Source organism: Mus pahari, chromosome 14 (assembly GCF_900095145.1).
Source record: "Mus pahari chromosome 14, PAHARI_EIJ_v1.1, whole genome shotgun sequence".
Taxonomy (NCBI): domain Eukaryota; kingdom Metazoa; phylum Chordata; class Mammalia; order Rodentia; family Muridae; genus Mus; species Mus pahari.
The window spans coordinates 27,847,125-27,852,883 of NC_034603.1; the positions used below are offsets into that span (position 1 = coordinate 27,847,125).

The following is a 5,759-nucleotide window of genomic DNA, read 5'->3' on the forward strand; positions in this document are numbered from 1 at the left end:
GAAAGAAAGAAAGAGAAAGAGAGAGAGAAAGAAAGAAAGAGAAAGAGAGAGAGAGAAAGAAAGAAAGAGAGAAAGAGAAAGAAAATCTTTAAAAAAAAAAAAAAAAAAAAAGAGGATTTGTCCAACAAGAGTGTCGAGTCTTCACATTACTCACTCCTCGGCCCAGGCAGACACTGGAAGACTGTAATGGAGCCTAAATGACACTCCATTCTGCAGCCACAGAGAAACCTACTACCTGAGTTCCTAATCCTTGCCAGCCCGTAACACCAACTGTCACTTATCCTCTGGAAATCCTGGGCACTGGGCAACAGGCGCCTCTGACAGTATTGCATATGGCACCTGAATCCTGGTGAGGAAGAGCCCAGTTCTTCAGTTACTCTCCGAGCCATTCCAATGTCTACCACGTCCTTCTACCACAGGTGCGGGCTTCTGGGATTGTGCCTAACCACCCTTTCCTAGTAACCTTTCGAGCTGAAGACAGTCTCCTCATCATTGTCGTACTTTGAGAGGCAGGCTGTACATGTACACGATTTGCTCACGCTGCCTGAACTACAAGCTTGGCAAACGAGACCCACGCCATCCTTCCCTGGTGTGCCCTGCTTGTTCCTCGTCTCTATTTCTTGTCTTCTCACAGCACCAGGCCACTAAGAGTGCCTTGTAGGCAAACAAGGGGTTACAAGGATCTCCACGGGAGTCAGCTGGAGCTGTAACTGTCTCCCACAGGAAACTCACTGATCCCCGCTGCCACACTAGCTCTTACAGAGTGGGTAAGAAATTCAGCAGGGAACTTTATCTCCAACTTAGAACCACTCCCCACTCTACTACTGCCAACTTCAGCAGGACTTCCTTTGAAGAGCGCCCAGTCACTTGACACTAGCAGAGCAAACAATATCACGTGCCATGACCTCTCTACTGTTTAATGACAACTATGATAACCCTGCACTGCCAGCAATACACTAGCCGTAGTCAGAAATTTCTCTCTGCCGGGCACCATGGGTGGTGCCAGGCTTCCTCCCCACCCCCGCCCCCCATCCCCCGAGAAATGGAAAGTCACCCTATACTTGCTGTAGGTCCTCCTAGCCCCCTTACTGTTCAGGGCTACTTGTGACCTCGACCGCGACCCATTGGCTAATCCCAGGACCAAACATTCCTTCCAACCCCTGAGGACCAGTTATCCTGTTAGAGTGGAGAGAAATGAGGTGTCCTGCCTGCTCTGTCCTGTTAGAAAACGGAGGTGGACTGGCAGGGAGATGTCCCCAGGAGTATTCAGTAAAACTAAAGCAATTACCCCAACCGAGGGGTGGAACCTGCCACCTCCCTGTCCCAGGTGTTTACCATCCGCACTTTCCATTCAGCCCTATGGCCCAACACCAACCCAGCTGGGGCGCTTGCCGCCGTCTCCCCGATGCTGGGCCGGAATCCGCTCGCAACTGTCCTGGGGCTGTCGCCACTGTTCTGCCCCTCGGCAAGTGCTAGCCCGTTCCGCAGGCCCTTGCACCGAGCCTAGCGCGTGACCCAGCCGGACCGAACCATCCGCAGGCCGGCAGAGGGCAAGCAACGCCAGTGATTAGCCGGAGCGAGCGGCGCCGCGTCCCCCCGCAGGCGACTAGGATGTGCGGAGCCTTGCTGTGCCATGTAATGCTCCTCCAGGCAAGGAATTGAAGCCCCTCGGCCACATGCGCCCCTCGGCGCTGCAAGTAGCCCCGCGGAGAAGCGTAGATGGTTCCGGCCGCCGAGAGAAGCCATTCTGCAGGGGTGACGTCAAAACTGACATTTCAAAAAAGTCAGAGAAAATTAGTCAATCCACGCCCCGTCCCTACAGAAGCCAAAAGATACCTGGAAAGTTTTCCTCTGGGTTCTGTGAGTTCTTGTGGCTCTACTCCCTGCCTGTTAAGTTGAGGGTCAGAGAAACCGTCTCCCCTTGGAGAGAAGTGGAAGGTACGGTCAGGTCCCGGGAGGGAGGAAGGTACAGAGCGAAGCAGGACCACGCATGTGCACGGCTCAGTTTTGCTCTGAGCCGGCCCTATCTTTGCAAACTAGCTTTCAAAACAGTTCATGGGTTGTGGCGTTGTTTGTTTGTTTTCTCTAAGCCCTGTGTTTGGTTTCCCGTTTGGGGGTGAGGGATGGAATATTATTTAGCTACTTAAAAATGAATTTTAAGCCGAGCAGTGGTGGAGCACCACTTTAATCCCAGCACTTGGGAGGCAGAGGCAGGCGGATTTCTGAGTTCGAGGCCAGCCTGGTCTACAGAGTGAGTTCCAGGACAGCCAGGGCTATACAGAGAAACCCTGTCAAACCAAAATAAATAAATAAATAAAATAAAAAAGAATTTTAAGGGCTAGAGATTGAAGAGATGTCTCAGCGGTTAAGAGCATTGACTGCTCTTCCAGAGGTCCTGAGTTCAATTCCCAACAACCACATGGTGGCTCACAACCATCTGTAAAGGGATCCAATGCTCTCTTCTGGTGTGTCTGAAGAGATTGACAGTGTACTCACATTAACAACAATAATAATAAAAAGAAATCTTTTTTAAAAATGAATTTTAAAGCTATTAGTGCAGATGAGAACAGAGCTCTAGGCTTGAGCCTGTAACTAACGCTGCCAGCTGTATGCAGCAGCCAGTCTCTGCTGTGCACACGAGGATGCCCAGAATGTGGTTATCCGGAAGTGGAAAGCTTCAGATGAGTAGAAGTCGTTGGTATCTGTCTGTTTTTCAAATCACGGGAACCTGATTCCTTTCTCTATATTTCAGCTTCCATGTTTTGTTGGAGAGGGAGCAGGAGAAAAAAAAAATATGCAAACTTGGGTTCTGTAACTTTGTTTACTGCCCGGTAAAGATTAAGGAGTGCAGGGTGGAGTTACGGTGTTGGTGTTAGGGATTGTCTTGTGTGTGTTTATTTTTACCAATCCCGATTATTCCTGATACTGTGAGTCATCTCCTGTCTTCCAAGAGGTTCTTCCCTACCCTCCTCCAAGACTAGAGCAAGCAGACAGCAGCAGAAGAAAGCAGATACGCGTCAACTAGGGGTTAACAATCTTACACAGGATAAAACAGCTTTAAACAGACTGCCACTCAGGATATATGGGAAACCAGTTGGAACTCCCCACAGCAATGTTAGGAAGAACCAGGTCATCTCTGACCATGGCTCTGAGAACCGGGATCCTGGATCGCAACCAGAGGATTTGGGCAGCCACCCAAAAGCAGTCATTACAGAGAGAGTCTGGAGGTCACTGGGGAGACAGCAGGAGTGTGCAGCTCCCTACTGGCTCTCCCAGGTCTCTAAGGCTGAGGCAGCTACCAGGATTCCCTTCTGCGGTCATTGAGAAGCCTAGGAGGCTGAGGGGGAATGCGTCCCTTTGCCTACACCTACTGATCCAGTCCCAGAGGCTAGCTGAAGCAAGCTCCCCACAGAAGCCTCAGCCATAGGACACTTCCCAACTCAAAAGAAGCCTGTCTTCGGAGACTGGTTGGCTGATTAGAATGTCAGTACCAGTGGACGGAATGGAATATTGCAGACCCAAAAGCTAGTTGCCTTATCTTGAGCAAGTTCTAGCTAGCCCTCTGGAACAGCCTTTCCTTGCCTCCTACCTCCATGTCAGAACAAATAGATAAAAACCTTGTGCAGTGTATTAACTCACCAATTCAAATTTCACCTAGCACCAGCATGCCTTTAATTCCAGCACTTGGGAGGCAGAGGCAGGCAGATTTTTTTTAGTTCGAGGCCAGCCTGGTCTACAGAGTGAGTTCCAGGACAGCCAGAGCTATACAGAGAAACCCTGTCTTGAAAAAAAAATCCCAGCACTTGGGAGGCAGAGGCAGGCGGATTTCTGAGTTTGAGGCCAGCCAGGGCTACATCGAGAAACCATGTCTTGAAAAACAAAAACAAAAAACAAAACAAACAAACAAACAAAAGTTCACCCAGCATCTTGGGCCTACAGGAAAGCTGTACCGGCCTGAGGTACCCACCAATGTATTTTAAACTTGCTGTGACTTATGACTTTCTTCTGTAAAACTATAAAATTTGTGCTAGGCAGGAGTGGTGCATGCCTTTACCACCCCTTAGGAGGCAGAGGCAGGCAGATCTCTGAGTTCAAAGCCAGCCTGGTCTACAGAGTGAGTTGCAGAACAGCCAGGGCTACACAGAGAGACCCTGTCTCAACAAACAAACAGAAATATAAAACAAAACTATAAAAATGCCTACACATTAGAACATTTCATTTGGGGTAATCTAAATCTGTGTTCCCAGGCCACTCAAAACAGCTCCAGAATAAACTATGTCTTTTCCCTTTATGATGAGACCTGTGGTTTTTGCATCTACAGTCTATTGTGGATGGCCCTGGTGTGTTTGCTAGCACGGGAAGATTTAAAAATGCCCAACCTTTGAGCTAGTCACGGCATGGCAAAAATTAACTGATGTGTATGTGTGTGTGTGTGTGTGTGTGTGTGTGTGTGTGTGTGTGTGTGTGCCTGTGTAATTCCCAAATCCAGATAGCTCCTGTGCAACTCGCCAGGAGCGAGAGTAGTTAGCCAACTACCTCTACACTGCTGTCTTCTGCTCCTTTGCCAGTTATCATAAGTGTTGAAAAGCTTTCTATGGGGGAATGCACCTACCCCTAATGACTGAACATGGCTTACTTGTTGTTACTAGGTTGTTACAGATAATTTCTGGACAAATTCAAGTGATTTGGAATTCTAGTTTTACAGAAACCCATAGAAATCCCCTTGCTTCTGCCTCCTGGGTACCGAGACCGAAGGCGTGAAGCATCACTTTCGGCCTTAATGCTACTTTTGCCATCAATATGGCTGGGCACGGGAGGCAGGAGGAGCAGGGGTGAAATCTGAGACTAGCCTGGGTGACATGAGACACTGCCTTAGTCCGTGGCCGTACCATCCTGAACAAGCCCTGATCTCATTGGGAGCTAAGCAGTCAGGCCTGGTCGGTACTTGGATGGGGAAACATTGTCTCACAAAGCAAACACAACAAAAACCAACAAGGGGCAGAACCAACAAGGGGCAGGATGTGGCTTAGCCGGGAGAATGCTTCCTTAGGATGCAAAAAACCTTAGGTTGTATCCATTAGTACCATATCACTCCTGGGGTGGTAAAACATGCCCACAATCCTAGCAATTAGAGGCTGAGGAAGGCAGGGAAGTCAGGAGTTCAGGCAGGCCTGGAAAACCCAAGAAACCGGGGACAAAGGCCGATAACTGGAACAACCTTGGCGGAAGGTCTGTAGCTACCTTGTTGCTATTGCTTCCCAGAGTCACATTATCCTTATTTCCATGACGACAGAGGAGGGCTTTTACTGGCTATTTCAGTAAAATCCGTTCCAGCTGGGCCACTGCTGACCTTCTCAGCATCTCTCGCTCACTCACCAATTCTATGAGAGTGATTTAGAAAAAAAAAAAAAAGATGTTTATGTATATGAGTGTTTGCCTGCACGTATGTATGTGTGTATACTATGGGCATGCCTGGAGCCCACGGAAACCACAAGAGGGTCTTGGCTCCTTTGGAACTGGAGTTGGATGGTTGTGAGCTGTCGTGTCCATGCTGGGAATCAAACCCAGGTCTTCTGCAGGAACAGCAGCAAGTGCTCCTAACCCCTGAGCTGTTGTTCCAGCTCCCAAACTCAAACTGTTTCTCAGAGAAATACTTAATGCCAATAGTTTTCTTTTCTTTTCTTTTCTTTTCCTTTCCTTTTCTTTTCTTTTCTTTTCTTTTCTTTTCTTTTCTTTCTTTCTTTCTTTCTTTCTTTTTT

At 48.5% G+C, this 5,759-nt stretch overlaps 1 protein-coding gene across 2 annotated transcripts in view; it reads right to left on the reverse strand.

Moving 5' to 3' along the window:
* Nucleotides 1-1,715, reverse strand: part of Flcn (folliculin) — a 20,292-nt gene extending 18,577 nt beyond the window's left edge. Inside the window, exon 1 of one of the 2 annotated variants that reach the window (XM_021211965.1) lies at nt 1,376-1,715. The gene's annotated coding sequence lies outside the window, so the exon portion shown is untranslated. Of the gene's footprint in view, nt 1-1,335 lie in introns of both variants that reach the window. The other variant, XM_021211964.1, reaches the window with a different exon arrangement.
* Nucleotides 1,716-5,759: the final 4,044 nt, after the last annotated feature.